The sequence below is a fragment of the Helianthus annuus genome, chromosome 2 (genome assembly GCF_002127325.2).
Source record: "Helianthus annuus cultivar XRQ/B chromosome 2, HanXRQr2.0-SUNRISE, whole genome shotgun sequence".
In the NCBI taxonomy this organism is placed as follows: Eukaryota; Viridiplantae; Streptophyta; class Magnoliopsida; order Asterales; family Asteraceae; genus Helianthus; species Helianthus annuus.
The window spans coordinates 32588347-32605608 of record NC_035434.2 but is presented as its reverse complement, the minus strand read 5'-3'; the positions used below and the strand labels follow the sequence as shown (position 1 = coordinate 32605608).

General features: G+C 39.3%; 1 long non-coding RNA gene across 1 annotated transcript; it reads left to right on the top strand.

Annotated features, from left to right (window-relative positions):
• Nucleotides 1-15387: 15387 nt before the first annotated feature.
• LOC110886240 lies at nucleotides 15388-16416 on the top strand. The gene is made up of 2 exons (XR_002562715.2): nucleotides 15388-15853; nucleotides 15964-16416. It is a non-coding gene; the product is annotated as an uncharacterized LOC110886240 (long non-coding RNA).
• The last annotated feature ends 846 nt before the right edge of the window (nucleotides 16417-17262 follow it).

The following is a 17262-nucleotide window of genomic DNA, read 5'->3' as shown; positions in this document are numbered from 1 at the left end:
CCATTGTATCGGATAGAGATAGTCGTTTTACTTCCCGTTTCTGGACAAGTTTCCAAGAAGCAATGGGAACCCGACTTAATTTAAGTACCGCATATCATCCTCAAACGGACGGACAAAGTGAAAGGACGATACAAACCCTGGAAGACATGCTCCGAGCATGTGTAATTGACTTTGGTGGTAATTGGGATAGCCATTTACCATTAATTGAATTCTCCTATAACAATAGTTATCATTCGAGCATCGAAGCTGCTCCATTCGAAGCACTGTATGGACGCAAGTGCAGAACTCCCGTTTGTTGGGCAGAGATAGGAGAAAGTCAATTATCGGGTCCAGAGATTGTGCAAGAAACTACTGACAAGATATCTCAAATCAAGGAAAGACTGAAGACTGCTAGAGATCGTCAGAAGAGCTATGCAGACAATCGCCGTAAGCCATTAGAATTCCAAGTCGGAGACAAAGTACTATTGAAAGTTTCTCCTTGGAAAGGAGTAGTACGATTCGGTAAGAAAGGAAAACTGAGTCCCAGATATGTTGGACCATTCCCAGTAATCCAACGAATAGGACCGGTAGCTTATCGTTTACAACTACCAGAAGAATTAGCTGGAGTACATGATGTGTTTCATGTATCCAATCTCAAGAAATGTCTATCAGACGAATCCCTGGTAGTACCTCTTCAAGATATAGAGGTAAATGAAAAGCTGAAATTCGTAGAGAAACCCCTACAAATAGAAGATCGGAAAATTAAGTTTCTCAAACATAAACGACTGGTGTTGGTCAAAGTCAAGTGGGAATCCAAGAGAGGACCAGAATATACTTGGGAACTGGAATCAGAGATGAAGCAAAAGTATCCTCATCTATTTCAGTAAATCTCGAGGACGAGATTTTTCTCAAGGTGGGGAGGATGTAACAACTGCCACTAAAATCAATAACTAGGACAATAATTAGTTAATAAGAAAACCCTAATTAAGACACCCAAGTAATTCTGCACTAGCGCTAAAATTTTCGGAACAATCAGAATCAGGATCAGGGCCCCTAAAACTCGAGGGGGGCAAACCCTAGTTGATAATTATCTTAATATAAACGTTGCAAACTTCTGATTGGTTGAAAATATTGATTCATGCAAGCTACTCCCGTGCATGGCAAGTCTAGGGTCTATAGGTATCCCTTACGGACCGTAAGGGATCAGGCTTACGGTCCGTAAGCAAGGCCAAATTTTGGCTATAAATAGCCGACCTTGGGACTTGAACAGGGGACTTGGAACGACGTGAATAGCTTCTGTAGACGTCGAATTATCACTGTTATATCACAATTAAACACACACGATCACGAGGTGCTGCCGCAATCAGGGTAATAACTCGATCGCTATTACGATTCAACGTCCGATCGATTATAACTATCCAACGATTGTCCGAGTGCTGCTCAAATTGAGCTTGTACTTTGTTATTCATTGTGATTTCGACTTGAATGTTTGAGTGCTGTTCGAATTCGGACTATGCTCTGTCATTCGTTGTGAATCCATTGAATTGTTAAGTATCGCACTTGATAATAGTTGTGAGGGTTTAATTTCGTGAATTGACGTAACTGCTGAATTAGTTACTAAACCCGTTTGTGTGTACATTGTTATTTAAATTAGGTTAAAAGGCTAATCAGTAAAGCTTATACTCTGCTCGTAAAATCTGCAATGTGAGTCATTCCTCTTTTATAAACTCTTTTCTCACAGTTTGTGAGTCATTCTCTTTTTATCAATTGTTTTACAAAACTCCAAAACTATTTTAAGTTATAATTACAGGGATTAAGTCTATGTAATCACCAAATTACAGCCGGTATGTGGGGTTTTGTATACATTACTTATTTCCCGTCACACTTGGACAAACGGGTGGCCAAGGGGTGATCTGACCACAGTCACAGACACCATTGGACAAATAGGCTAGCCAATGGATGGTTGAGTGACAAATACTGTGGGTAGTTGGTTTGATATCAGAAACATTGTAATTCCCCTTAATACTGTAGATTATAACAAATGTGTCGTTTTCAGTAAAATGAATGATTCACTCAGTATTTCCCTGCTGACAAAACCTTTTTCAAACATGTTTCAGGTGATATGGTATGAGCAAAGAAAAGTGCCGTGTAGCACTCCCAGCTTAGAAAAGTGGCTCAATGTAAATAAATAAATGAACATGTTTTGAAAATAAAGATTTCCTTGAGAAATCACAGTATTGTAATTTTCGAGAATTTATCCCTAACGAGCAGTTTGAATTATTGAAAGATCCTGTTTTGAAAAGACTTCCGCTGTCGCCTAAATTAAAATACCACGGGGTTCCTGTCCTGCGGCTCCTGAAACGGGTCAAACCGGGTCAGGGGCCGTGACATGAACTGTATAAAACCCAGTTGCCTCTGCGAACTGTGGTAAACTCATGTTAAAGATCCTTTTACCCAACACAAATGATACTACATCTGGCTCATCAAAACCCCCTGGATGCCTATAGTAAAATGTGGAATGAAACTCCAGGGTGAGCTCGTAATACTGCGGCGCGTCACAATCCAACGCCATTCTAAACTTTGGCCCTAATAGCTCCTGCAGCCTCTCAACCTGCCCCAACTGACCAACCAAATCCCAATCTATCCTTCTAAACTCTAGCAGCCTCAGCTTCTTAATAGTATCAAACTTCATATACTCAGCCGACCCAACAGTAAATCGCAACAACGGGCTATCCACCAACCTATTACTCTGACCATGTGGGATCCCGTCATCCCTATATGTAATCTCTCTAAGTAGTGTATCAGCCGGCTGCTCCTGAGCAGCTCCCTGAGCCCTAGTACCGCGCCTCTTGCGCTTCACTCCCGATGAAGATCCCTCACCTGACATCCTGTTCAAACAATTCAATAAACGTGCAAAACAGGTGAACAGTTAGTAAACACAAGCTATTTTTGGTATTTTTGAGCTTTTTAATTTTTTTGGAATTTTGAAGAATTTTTCTGATTTTTTTTATATTTTTTTATAATATAATAATATAATAATAATAATAATATACACTCAAACGACGGCCGTATAGCATTTTGTTCGTGGCCGTTGTTCGAAACAAGTGACTTATCACAAAACGACTTGAAAATAAACCGAACTTCGCCCGAATGGAGATTGAGTACGAGCGAAGCGGTTTAGTAATCAAGCGATGTGATAGAATGCACAATGACACTTACAAGACTCAAATACGACTCAAAAGACTCAAAAAGACACTAACAGACGCTAAAGACGCATGACACGACACTTTGACGCAAAATACACAAACTTTACACTTTTACCCCCTCTCGGCACCTTGCTCGCCCTCGAGCAATCCCAAGTGCCGTCAAATAATCAAAAACTCAATGTGGAAGCAACGGAAACGGCGCGCGTGAATTTGTGTAAAAATTAAGTCTTTATGTCAAAAGGCACAACCGTATCCCCACACTTGAATTTTATTACGCCCAAAGCAATCGACTCAAGAAACTTAGCAACACTCAAACCAAACCACCCTGTCCTCTGTGTGTAAAATTTATCATTCGGACAAAACCACCCCCCTTATTTTTTTGTATTATCCCATTCGCACATCGCTCAAACCAATCAAGCAACAAACCAATCAAACCAACCCGAGCCACCCGCACCCTCGCAAGTACTCAAAAACAGATCTGCAGATAATATGGACTCGACATACTCTAAACGACCACTGATCTAAACAGCGACTGAAAACAGACTCTTATGGACTCGACACAAATCAGATCTTTACGACTACAGACGATTGCCTAAACAGGCCTGCAAACTTGACGCTAAAACCCCATATCCTCTAAAGACCCGATTCGCCTGATACTGACTCGACTAACAAATGACCAAAACAAACTACTGACCTGAAACACTGCAGACTCGACTTGACAAAAACAAACCAAACAAACTCAACACAGAAGTATTGCAGAATACATACCTGGACGTCGACTCGAACTAGAAAATGATTCGGACAGTAAGCGGCCGGCGGTGGTGACCGTGGCGTAGGTGATATGGTGACCGGACGGTGGTGGTAACAGGCAGTCGGAGGTGCTGGTTCGGGGTTAGAAATGGTGAAGGAGTTGGTGGTAGTGGGGTGGACGGCGGTGGATGATGGTGGGGAAAGGAGTGGAGTATGAAGGTGATGGAGGAGATCAGTGGTGGTTAAGGGTAGAAATCAGCGGTGGTGGTGGTGGATTTGAAATCGCCGGAGAGGATGGGGGAAATGAGTTAGGTTTTGAAATTTAGCGATTTGGGGGTTTATAAGACTGCTGCCGACATATGATCCTTACACGGCCCGCATAAAGTTTAAACTAAGTGTAGGCGGGCCGCGAGTGCCCAATGGTTTTAAAACTTCTTTAAGTCCAAGCGGGCCGCGAAAACTTGAACCAACAACTTACGCGGGCCGCCTGAACAGTAGACAACAGCAATTCTATTGACAGCAACAGCAGAATTTGCTGTTAACAATTTTATTTAATACCCAAAACACCCCCGACCTTTATTTTGTCGTTTTTACTGTTAAACGTACCTTTGATGCTGCTCTTTAGTCGACTTCGGCCTTGTGAAGGAATATATACCTACAAAATACTCGACGACACACAACAGACGCAAAAACTACGAAAATCAAGAAAAACGACGCAAAGACACGAAAACTCTAATTAACGACGCGACACGAACAACGACTCAATGTACAAACTATACACTCGAGTTCTCACTCGAGAAACTACGCGGTGGTGCTAGGCGGGTCCGAAAGAGGAACGGTTTCCTCTTCGGCGGTGTCGATGGGACCCCCTAAGTAGTGCTTCAACCGATGTCCATTCACTTTCCACGAATTCGAATTCTTTTCATCAAACAACTCCACGGTACCGTACGGGAAAACCTCCTTCACGACATACGGCCCGGACCATCTCGACTTCAACTTTCTAGCAATCAACTTCAATCTCGAATTAAATAAAAGCACTTGATCGCCCACTTTAAACTCTTTCAACTTCCGTAACCTTCTATCATGCAAAGCTTTCGACTTTTCCTTGATGCTCCATGAACGATCATACAAGGCGTCACGCATCTCCTAGCGGCCTCGGTCAAATCTAAATTCACCGTTTTGAGTGCCCAAAAAGCCCGATGCTCTAACTCGACTGGTAAATTGCACGCTTTCCCATAAACGATCATAAACGACGTCGTCCCTAATGGCGTCTTGTAGGCGGTGCGGAACGCCCATAACGCATCATCCAACTTGTCGGACCAATCCTTTCGACTCTTACTTACCGTGTTCTCTAAGATTCGCTTCACACCTCGATTCGCGTTCTCCACTTGACCGCTTGTTTGCAGATGATATGCGGCAGACAAGCGGTGCATAACTCCATACCTCTCTAACGCCTTCTCCATAACGGTATTGCAAAAATGCGTACCGCGATCACTAATGATTGCCTTCGGGGTACCAAATCGCGTGAATAACTTCTTCAAAAATCTCACCACCACTCGTGAATCATTCGTAGGCAAAGCTTGAGCTTCCACCCACTTCGAAACGTAGTCAATCGCAACGAGGATGTACCAATTTCCACTCGAAGATGGAAACGGTCCCATGTAATCAATGCCCTAAACGTCGAAGACTTCCAACACTTGAATTGGATTCTGGGGCATCTCATCCTTGGATGAGATGTTGCCGGTCCGTTGGCAACGATCACATTTTCTCACAAACTCGGCCGCATCATCTACTACTGTCGGCCAAAAGAATCCACAATCATACACCTTCTGCGCAGTCACATGCGCACCGTGATGTCCTCCGGTCAAACCCTCATGAACATGCCGAATAATGTCCCAACCATCCTCACTACTCACACACCTTCTCAAAACTCGATCACCTCCTATCCTGAAAAGCTAAGGCTCGTCCCAAATATACTTTCGCGCATCATTCATAAGCTTTCTCCTTTGTTGGCGATGCATAGCCTCCATCACGTATCCTCCGGCCAAATAATTGGCTATATCGCCAAACCACGGTAAATCCACGGCCCCTGCCGTAACAGCATCAATAGACTCGTGAGGGAATCTGTCCCCTATCGCCTCCTCACGAATCTCCTCTCTCTTCGGATCCTCTAAGCGGGACAAGTGGTCTGCCGCCACATTCTCTGCCCCCTTCTTATCCTTAATTTCAATATCGAACTCGGAAAGAAGCTGAATCCATCGTATAAGGCGTGGCTTCGCGTCCTTCTTCTGAAACAAGTAACGCAGAGCGGAATGGTCGGTAAACACAACGGTTTTCCATTCCAAGGCATACCCCCGCGATCAAGGTAAGCACAACGATTCATCGTAGCAGGTGAGTATATTGATGTCATCCTTTTTGATTTACAACGTTAGACCATTGGTGACAGGTCAGTACTTTCGTACAGCAGAGTGACCAATGATTTTGTCCAACGAGGGCAAGGCAAATACCATTTTGGTACGAATTTGGCTCTTTGAGCATTTGGAATTTTCTCATTTTGAGATTTTATTCCTTAGGGTTTTTGTCCTCTTTGGGATCTTTTAAGATATCCTGACTGTGTCTACATCTGCATATAATCTGTTTTATCATGTTTTGATTTCTTAAGAATGAACACCCAAATAAATACTAATCAAATCCCGGAAATATAAACAGCACACTCTATCATGCAAGTATCTTCCCTACCACATATTTCACTCGTCCAATCCAGATTTCTGAAATCTTAACTGGGAATAGGTTGAGAAGAGAACAGAATAGATCTTTTGCAGAGATGGTATAATATACAGATCAAATGAGTTTTTCTCAATTTGATATAGGTTTCTTGGGTTTCTTTTGGGCACTTGAGGGCCTCTTTCGGGTGTATTAGATCTATAGCGCGACAACGTACAACTAGGTCAGCATGTATCTGGATGCAGCAGAAGCTGTCGTTGCCTAGCACCTCCAGGTCAGCATATATCTGGATGCAGCAGAGGAGGTACACGACTTTTTTCAGAGAATATTTCAGAATCAGATCAAAATTGTGTGGTATCGGGACAACATACAGACATTCAAATAGAAATGAGCTAATTCCAAGTGACTTTCTTTCCTGGGGTCATGTACAATTTTTGTTCTGAACAGAAGGACAGCCAAGATATCCCCGGATGATTCAACAATATAAAGACCCAAAACCTCAGATGTTGGCTATCTATCAACGCAAGATTTAAGACCATAAAATCATACGCCGTTGGTATGTTACCCACATGGTACATAGTTCGTTATGTTTATATCACTTAGTATCTTTTATCATGTTGAGCGCCAAGCCTATCGACATATCACAGTAGATCCTAGTCTTTTCAGCTATGGCACCTTACATGTGTTAGTCAAACCCTTTAACACAAACATTTATTTCACTTCCCATATCATGCAATTTATCTTTTTGGCTTTTTCATTTTCCTAATGTTTTTGTATTTTTCTCATTTTCTCCCCCTAAAGCAATCTATATGTCCATCTCCCCCCTAAATTTGTGCATAAATCTTGGATTTTTGCGCAAATTTACCATTTATTAGAGAAAGGACACTTTATATACAAAGTGATAAACTAAGAAAAAAAGAGAAAAATATTTTTGCTTAACCGTTCTGTCATCAGATAGAAGACTAATCAAATTCAAATCAAAGTACTGAATTTAAATGGTACCTTTGCTGATCTTATCTTACGTCTCTAATCTCCTCCAAAGGAAACATATCATCTGTAAAAAAAAAATTGAACTTTTTGCAACAGTGAAATGTTACCCGTTTTTATCTCTGGAACAACCGCTATCAACATTCTAGAGATTGTCAACAGCTCCTCCTTAGTTGTTCCTGAAAGGTAGGGAGATTAGTAAGCCATGGGTACCCAGGCCATCATGGTCCTGGGATTTCCTGAAGCATCAAAATAAGACACTTCTTTCAAACACAAGTCCCCTTTCGTTTCAAGGATTTGAGACGTTGCTGCCTTGGATTTGGGTTTCCAAATCTGTTTCGGTTTAACAAACGTGTTTGTTGCCTTCGGTTGAGCAATTGTAACTGTGTCAGGTTTGTTAGTTTTAGAAACACGTTTTTGTTCCTTAAAAGCTTTGCGTTTGTTTTTGGCAGCGTTCCAATCCCCATCAGAAGGTTTAACCTTGGGATTCACATTCTTCATTGCCTTAGGTGAAGATACCTTCATCGGCTTGGAATGATTTTTATCCTTTGGTGTAACCCTCTGATTTTACATATAATATGGTACGTAGGGACGATATGTGCAGTTTCTTGCAATGTGACCAGCAATGCCAAAATTGAAGCATGTTTGTCTCTTCACGTAGAAGGCATTCCGATCAGTTGGATTTGCTCTTGCAGACCCTGAAGGACGAACCGGTCCTTTCTGTGCTTGATTTTGTTGCACATTTCTTGCAGACGACGATGAATTTGGATGTCTATACTTATCGTTTGCAGGGGCCTTCTGTGGTTGAGATTTCTTTTGATTTTTCTTGTTTTGATTAGACTGCAGGTCTTGTTCAGAAATCTCACCAGTCTTTTCGAAAGCTTTGTTAGCACAATCAAATGAATATTTCTCACATTTACCATTACAGACTGGCTTAACGGAAGCATTTTTCTCATTATGAGCCTTTTGCAGATGATTGCTGCCCGTTGAGGACTGTGGAGAGCCTGATCGTCTTTGATGTTTAGGCTTCTTATTTCCGCGTCCTTTACCTGCTCGCTTCGACTCTTGTTGTTTGATCTGAATTTTTTCATCGCTAACAGAAGGTTCAGATTGTTCAGCTTGCGCACTTGGAGCCTGGTTCACGTCAGTCTTCTCTTCATCCTCCATGTCATCCGCTTTGACAGAATCAGAGATTTCTGGTTTGTCAGATGGAACACCAGAAACTTCAGCTGTAATATTTGATGAAATTTCAGCACAAGACTCACGTGGGTTCAAGAGTGGTTCACTTACAACTTCGTTTTTCAAAGAAGTCTCCTGACCCTGATCCTTTTGAGAATGCGTTTCAGTGGTCCCACTAGATACATCAGCAGTCTTGCCCAAAACATCAGGCCCACTAGATGCCAAAGAACAAAGCATACGGAAAATATTTTGTCCCAACACAAAACCAGAATCAGTTTCATTTATTGAATTATTAGAACAATCAGATTTTGAACCTGGTTCATCCCCAAGAGTATCTTCACATTTCGAGTCAACTACTTTATCTGCACAGGTAAATGAGCTGTTAGGATCAAAAGTGCCTTTAGAAACAAAGCTCATAGAGGAAGTTGGTCATTTATTGTCAACAGGATTGCTGTTGATTGATGACTTGTCGATTTTTGGACCGTAAGTCATCTTGTCCTCATTCATTAACTCCTCTTCCGTGAAAGGCAGATATGTATAGTTATGATTGTATGGAGGAGGAGTTTTAGTGTATCCCAAACCAGCCCCTTTCTTTTCTTTGTACTCAAGCTGAATATCACAAATGTTCTTGACCAAATTACTAGAAGTGTCATACTTTTTGATATTAATTTCATTAACCTGATATTTCAACTTTAAGTTTTCTAGCTCTTTGGTCAAGTCACTAATTGTTGCTAGAGCAACTAAAAAATTACAATTCTTAGCGATGAGATCTTCTTTCAACTGAATGATATCTTTCCTTTGGGCTTCAATTTTTTCTTTATAAAGTTTTTCATTTTTAGCCAAAGTAAAGTTTTTATTTTTTATGTCTTTGTAATCTTGAATCAACTCAGCGTTGTGTAACCGATATGCCTCATTTCTTTCTCTACACTCAGGAGTGCAAAAGACAGAAAGTATCTCTTCACGAGTGGGTGAGCAAATTGCTTCACGAGTGGGTGAGCAAACTGCATCAGATGTGTTGCCTTTAGTAGACTGCTTGTCAACATTGTCATATGATTTGATGAGTGAGATCAGCTCATCTGACTTCATTTTGTAACAGTAGCAGTCAGTTGTCAATATTATCTTATGAACATTTCTAAACCAACTACAGTTCGCCTGATCTGGAATCTCTTTTATAGCATCCAGAAGCATGCTGTTGCTTATGTGAGTAGACACCACCATCTCTGCCTTCTCCATTTCAGAGAGCAGTTCAGCAAACCGGCCTGTAAGTGCTTCTATAGATTCACCATATGAGTATGTGAATCCTTGGAGTTCCTGCTCAAACACCTCTCTCCTAGAAGACATTTTTTAAGATGAGATCCCCAAAAATGTGCGCTTTTAGCTATTTCCTCAACACAAGCCCAAAGCGAGAACCTGAGTACTCGCAAACTCAAACCCTTTCAATCGAATGAACCTGCTTTCTGAACCGCACCTCGAAAATCTGTCAAAACCGTTATCACAAACAATCTTTTTTTTTATTTTTATTTTTATATTTATATATATATAAAATAAACCTTTTTTAATTATTATTTAGAATACAATTTTTTTAATAAAATACACTAATAGTTATTATTATTATTATTATTATTATTATTATTATTATTATTATAAAAACCAATGATTAAGTAATGATTGCTAAATAATTAATAATATTATAATTACTATTATTATTATTATTATTATTATTACATTATTATTATTATTATAATAATAATAAAATCAAAATAGAATCAACGTTGTTGTCTGTCTTCTTCGTCTCAACAATACCTGTCGTCCAAAAACCCTAAATCCTGGTTCAGCCGACAACAGTCCAACCGTCAAGGTTATGAGAACGATGAAGTGTGGTCGCCGGAGATGTTATTAATGGTGACAGGAGATGAAGAGTATCGGAGATGATGATTATGACCAAACTCGAAACCGAAAACTCGAAAACACGACTCGAAAACTCGACGGAGATGATGGTGAGGTAGGGTAACCGGAGATGGTGGTTAGGTTGAGATTATTGTTGGTGAATGGAGCAGTGGTGATGTGCTGATGAACGATGGTCGGAATGTGCAGGTGGTCACCGGAGTTTCAGGTTACGTCGGTGAACGATGATGTGACGATGAAGAAGACATGAGGTGGTTGATGATTGTGCACGAAGATGATGAGCGACAGGGATCAATGGAGAAGATGAAGGTGGCTGTTGATGACTCGAGATCTCGGTTGCGACTCGAGACTATGAAAGTTGATGAGTCGAGACTGTGATGAGTCGAGATTGTGATGATGAAGTTGAAACTTGATGAGTCGAGACCTCAAGGGGGATATTGTTATGAAGATGACTCGAGACTGGAACTTGGAATCTGCACAACTCGAAATCTTGAAGGATATGTGACTCGAAACCAAGTATTAGCTGATGGTTGCGACCCGAAATGTCTTATTTTGGAAAAACTGACTTGTGACTCGAGACCTCACTTCTGATTGCAAACTTTTGTATATTTCGAAGACCTTTTGGAAATTGTTGTAACTGAACAGAATTTCCAATATTTTTGGAAATTCAATCCTTTTAAAAACAGAAAGAAAATTTCTTTTAAAATTCAAAAATCGTCTAATATCTTTAATACTTTCAAAACAGATTGACACACCAAAATATAATGATTTTGATAAAAAAACGATGAACGCAACGAATAACACGAAGAAGCGATGAATGATCTTGATGATTTTTAACAAAAATTTCAAAATCTTGAATCTTTGATATCACACCGAGCCTAGAAACAGGTTCTTTGGCTCTGATACCACTTGTAAGTCCCGAAAACGGATCTTTCAATGATATCAAACAACCTATTGATTGTGCGGAATCCAATCAATAAGTGATTCAAGAAAAAAACGAAAATAAGAAATGCCAAGAACACCAAAATCACTTTTCAACACTTGCACACGATTCTATTACTTGAATAAGCAAAACCGTCTAGTACAAGTGTTCTTCACAATCAAATCGCCTCTCTCTCTCTCTATAGAAATTCTGTAACTAAGAGGCTCCAAGAAGTTCAAATCCTAAAACAAGTTGAGAACTTGTTTATATACTAACTCAAGACCAAGTCCCTACATGGGCTCCCCTTGGGCCTGCTTGGCCCACATGGCCTAAAGCTTGGCCCAAGTGACCTATAAAGGTCCAAAACCTAATATAAACTAACCCGGTAAGACCCAGTTCATAACCATAGCCCATTGTGTTAATTTGATTCATCAGTCTCACACTTTAGGGCCTAACAGAAATAAAAGATGTAAATCTTACTGATAAACCTAAAAAATACACCTCAAGAGTTCAATAAAGAGAAAACAAGAAAAAGGGTTACAGTTCTGGTTCTGGTTATCGAAAGAAACCAAACTATAATTGTAATTTCTAAAAGAAAGGATTAGGATTTATTTCACTAGAAAATCATACAAATGAAAAATATGTTCGAGATTTTAAATCAAAAATGATATTTGTTTCAGGTACATCTTCTGAAGAAGAAAAAGAAAAGTTGTTCAGAAAGCAGTCAAACAGAGATTTCCTTGCAAAGAAGCAAGAAGAGATGCAGACTGTTGATCAGAAGAAGGAAATTCGAACCTGTTTGAAGTGTGGAAAAAATGGTTATATTGCCATAAAATGTTCATAGGCAATTCAATCAAAACAGGGAGTTTTTAAACTGAAAGAAAAAGTGGTTGAGTTTGAACCACCAATTGAAAGATCAAAAATTTTCAAAAATTCAAAATTTGAAATTGGTGAATGTTCAAACAGGTTTTACAAGAAAAAAGCAAATCTTGACAACCAAAAGTGGGTTGTTAAAAAATCTGATAATAGTTCTAGCAATGATTCTGATTCATCAAAATCAGAGGAGCTATCTTCTGGCGATAAATCTGATTCCACAAAGTCAGAGGAGCTATAGGTTGAAGAAAAGGTGAAAACTCAGTGTCGACTGTGGATGATGTGAACTTTCCACCACTTTGGGCTGAAAATTTTAAGAAGAAAATTGGTAAAGTTGAAATTTCAAACCAATTTTATTCTGATAAAAAGGTTTTTGATGTTGAAAAGGCCTTTAACCCCAGAGTGAAACACATCTTTGGAAAAATGGTTAACCGAAAAGTCAAAGGGTTAAAGAGTTCTATGAGAAGATGGTAGGTAAGAAACCGAGTGTTGGTAACTCGGTATCACCCAAGGCTGGTCAGGCTTGGGTGGATATATTCTTTGATTAAAAACCTGACTTGCCGGAGCTCCCAGTTTGGTAAGAGTGGAGCAGGAATCGGCATCTTTCTTTGTATAAGGTTTGATTGTGCATTCTTTCAAGTGGTATTTGGTTTGACCTACAAGTAGTTAATAAAGGACATTAAGTTGTACTTGATTTTCTACAAATAGTAATTGATGATGAAACCTAAAATTGTTAAGTTTTTTTCTTTTCAAGTGGTTGAAAGAAGAACAAGGTGATGAATTAATCCCCACCCTACAAGTGGTAAATTCAACTAACCTTATTTTCTGGAAAAACCATTTTGATTAAAACAAACTTAAGTGTTTTGAAATCATAATGGAAAAAATAGTTTGTTGAGAGAGGGAGTTCTGATTGTTTATGCCAAGTGAATTGAGAATTGATGCAATTCACAACAGTTGTCACTTTATTGTACAGTTTGCTTTCAAATTTCTTTAAATGTTTTTGAATTTTAGGGGAAGTAAGAATTTTCAGAAAATCCACAGAAAATCCAAAAACATCAGAAAATTTGAAAAGCCAAAATCATGATAAAATCAAAAATGAGTTTTGTTGAAAAAAGAGGAAATGATAGTACATTAGTGGACTATCACAACACGCTAAAGAATTGAAATGTTTAAATGTGATAAACAAACTCACTGCGGATATGTCAGCAGGTTTTTACTCATTTAGTAAATTGTTTTCGAGATATAAACCTAAAATATCAAACTTGCTTATCTCGTGGGGAACATTTCTTGGATATATGGGTAAACCCCGAAATCTTGTTTGAAAGGTCCCTCTTTCTGAGATACTAGGTCTTTATACTCAGTGATATCTGGGGTATTATCCCGGGACTTCTGATTTTGCGGAAACAATGGCCTAGTCCTTGTATAATATTTTGAATTTGCTTGAAATATAGCGCTGCCCTCAATACAAAAAAATGATGAAACATTGAAAAATGCTAATCATGTGCTATTGAAGAAAAGATTCTCTAAAGGGAACACACCAAAGGACGTGCCGTCATCTCTCTGCTGAACGGAAGTTCTGACCTGAGCTCTCACGGTTTCGCATTTAACCCTTTACAGATATCATCTAGGTATACTCACCTGTAAGACTGAATATTGGGATCTGGATACGAGAGTGTACTCAAGTGGTGGGACACGCGAATAAGTTTAAGTGCTTAAAACATTAATCTCATTTCTCGAAAAAATTGAACTTTGTGTGAAAATTTAAGTGGATCAATATATTGACAATCTAAGTGAATTGTTTAGAACTTAAAATGTCTAAAGCTTAACGGTGTTGGTGATTTGTCTCAAAATCTGATATGATCCTCTTACACAAACTCACAAAAATAGTGTCTGTAAATATTTCTTTACCGCATTTCATTAAAAATTAAAAATCCAAAAAGATTTTCAGTTTGTTTTAGCATAAATTTTGAAAAATATTCAAAAAGATTTTCGACAACTGATGTTGAAAAGCTGATTTTCAAAATTCCAAGTGCTAAACATGATGGACAATCTGTGAGGGGGAGTTTGTTTGAAATAAAATGTTTTTCCTGCAAGTGGTTCATCAGATATTAACATTGTTAAATCATTCGGAATAAATTTGAGAGGGAGTCTAGATATATAAGTTTGTCAAATGTTAAATTTGTGAAATTTATTGTGAGGTAGAGGATGTGCAGGATAGTCTGGATTCTGAATTGAGTATAGAGCCAGGTCTCGATCCTGATCCTGTGAAAGTTAGACTGCGATCTAGCATATCGTGTGACAACTGGCGATTTACGGCACCTAATTTCGTGATTAACAGATGATTAACGCGATGATAAATAGTGTTTACAGCGCAAATTAACTTAATTAGGCCTTTGGAGTGCCTAGGAACGTTTATCCGACTTTACAGTACGCGTATGACGATTCGCGTGGAATATGCGGAGAAACTGTTGAATATTAAACGAAAACGAACTGAAACAAAAATGAAATACTGACAACACAGCCAAATATTAAATTTTTATGATATATTTCAGATTGGTAATTAAATTTTATGTTCGTAGTCGAAACCGAATCGTAGAACGAATTAAAACGGTCAACGTAGTATTTTATGTGATTTTTTTAGTTAAAGCGACGAATGAGCGCGTCACACGACAAACGACACTATTTTACGCCTTTTAATTTTAAAATTTTATTTTACGATGCGTATGGAGTTCGGGTTGAAAAAAAAGGGCCTCGTAGGAATTTACGGGCCGTTCTCATTATAGAAAGCGGGCTTGTGACCACTAGATTAAAACCTAACTATAAAAGGTTGTGAAACCTTAAACTACTCATTTGTTTCAGCCGACACCTCTCTCATTTTCCTCCTACATCCTCTCTAACCTTATCTAGATCTCAAAAAAAAAAAAAAAAACACAGACATTATGTCTGTCATTCTCTCTCTCGATCTATACATATACAAAGAACACACATATACAAATTACCAAATACCCTCTCGATCTTCACATCTCCAGCCGAGTGGAGGAGCTCCGGCGCAGCTCCGACCATCTCTGGTCACCCACACACCCCACGACACCTCAGATACCCCCGGTCACCGATGTAATCCCGGTGAAAGTAAACAGAACCGCCGCACGCGGCGGTAGCGCGACGGCGGAACAGAAGAGAGAGAGAAACAAGATGGGAGAGAGAGAGATAACCGGTTGTGGTGGTGAGCGACGGCGGCGGCAGAGGCGGTCGGCGTCTCGGACCACTGGTATGTGTCTCGGACCGGTGGTTCGTGTCTCGGTCCGGCAATAGGTGTCTCGATCCGGTGGTTCGTGTCTTTAACCGATGAATTTTACTGTTTTTACGGTCAATGCTATCAACTCTCCTCCATCTCCTTTCTTTTTCAAATCTTTAGAGATCAACGTTAAATTCCGGCAGGTTCGGTTGATAATGATGATGTCAAGGGTAATGGTGACTGATGAAAGATAATGTTGCTGATGTTCGATTCAGTTTTTAGAAGTCTCAGGTTCGGTTTGGTCAGGCGGTTCGGTTGACTCAGTCAGCGAGTCAACTCAGTCAAGCTACAGGTCAACAGTCAGTTCTGGTCAGGATACGGTTCGGTCAACAGCTTTGGTTCGGCTTTGGTTTGCGGTCAGACGGCTCGGTTCAGTTGACTCGGTCAAACCCATTCAACTCGGTCAAACCTGGTCAACACAGCGAGTCGGCTCGGTCAACTCAGTCAACCCATTTAGCGTTTCAACACGAAATTTTGGTAAAGTCTATTGGCACGATGAATAATTTCGTTATTCTATATAGTTCTAGTTACTTTCGTGAAAACGAGCTCGAACCGAACAAAATAACGAAATGATAGTTAAAATATACTTTAATTTATTGTCGTGTTAATATAAATTGATTACATACGAATACGATGTTGCAAATTGAGTGAATTTTGATAAAATAACGACAAGTTGTGTTGTCGGGGGCGTCCAAAAACAGAGGAAACTCTGCCCGTTTTTCGGGAAAATCCATAAAATAAGACGCGTGTTATTATAAAACAACTTTCGGATTCAAATGATATTTTAGAAAGACAAATACAAGTATATAATTACTTTTGACAACACTTCACAATTTATGAAAACGACGACTCGGAAAGTATTTACAACAATAAATATAGTATTTATATTTATTCTAAACTTTGAAATTTCGACAATTCTTTTATAAAAATAAATATAGTTGGTATATTTATTTCGAATAACAAACCATACGACTTCCTTTATAAAATAAATATTGTTGGATCGGTTCCGTGACACTAAACAGTCAGTAAAGGGAGTTCATCATCATTTACTAAGGCGGAATCAAAGTAAACAACGTCACACAGCTTTTTGCTTTTAACTTTCATTCTATTAATGTTTTTCTGAGTCTTTACACGAGTTTCTTGTCACACCCCCAAAATCCAAACGCGGAGTACTGGAGGCGTGACTGACCAGGATCAAGCCACCAATCATATTGAACATAACAAGTAATAAGTAAAATTCAACCACACAATATGAAAGGTGTTTCAAATCAAAAACATAGTTAAGTGTTTAGCGGAAGCATAATTGTAAAACCCAATGTAAGTGTTAAGCATGAAATAAAGTAATATTTTTAGCATGGCATACACTGCCATGTCCCACAACGACCGCGCCTCCCTGTGCAAGCTCCATGAGTACCTAACGACCTGCAAGGCATGTAACAACG